Source organism: Lissotriton vulgaris, unplaced genomic scaffold (genome assembly GCF_964263255.1).
Source record: "Lissotriton vulgaris unplaced genomic scaffold, aLisVul1.2 SCAFFOLD_1311, whole genome shotgun sequence".
Taxonomy (NCBI): Eukaryota; Metazoa; Chordata; class Amphibia; order Caudata; family Salamandridae; genus Lissotriton; species Lissotriton vulgaris.
In genome coordinates, this window is record NW_028245490.1 from 157501 (window position 1) to 157745 (window position 245).

The window sequence follows — 245 nt, forward strand, 5'->3', positions numbered from 1 at the left end:
ACATGGTTTATGAGCCTGGAACACATGGTTTATGAGCCTGTCGCACATGGTTTATGAGCCTGTCGCACATGATTTATGAGCCTGACACACATGATTTATGAGCCTGTCGCACATGACTTATGAGCCTGACACACATGATTTATGAGCCTTTCACACATGATTTATGAGCCTGTCGCACATGGTTTATGAGCCTGACACACATGATTTATGAGCCTTTCACACATGATTTATGAGCCTTTCACACA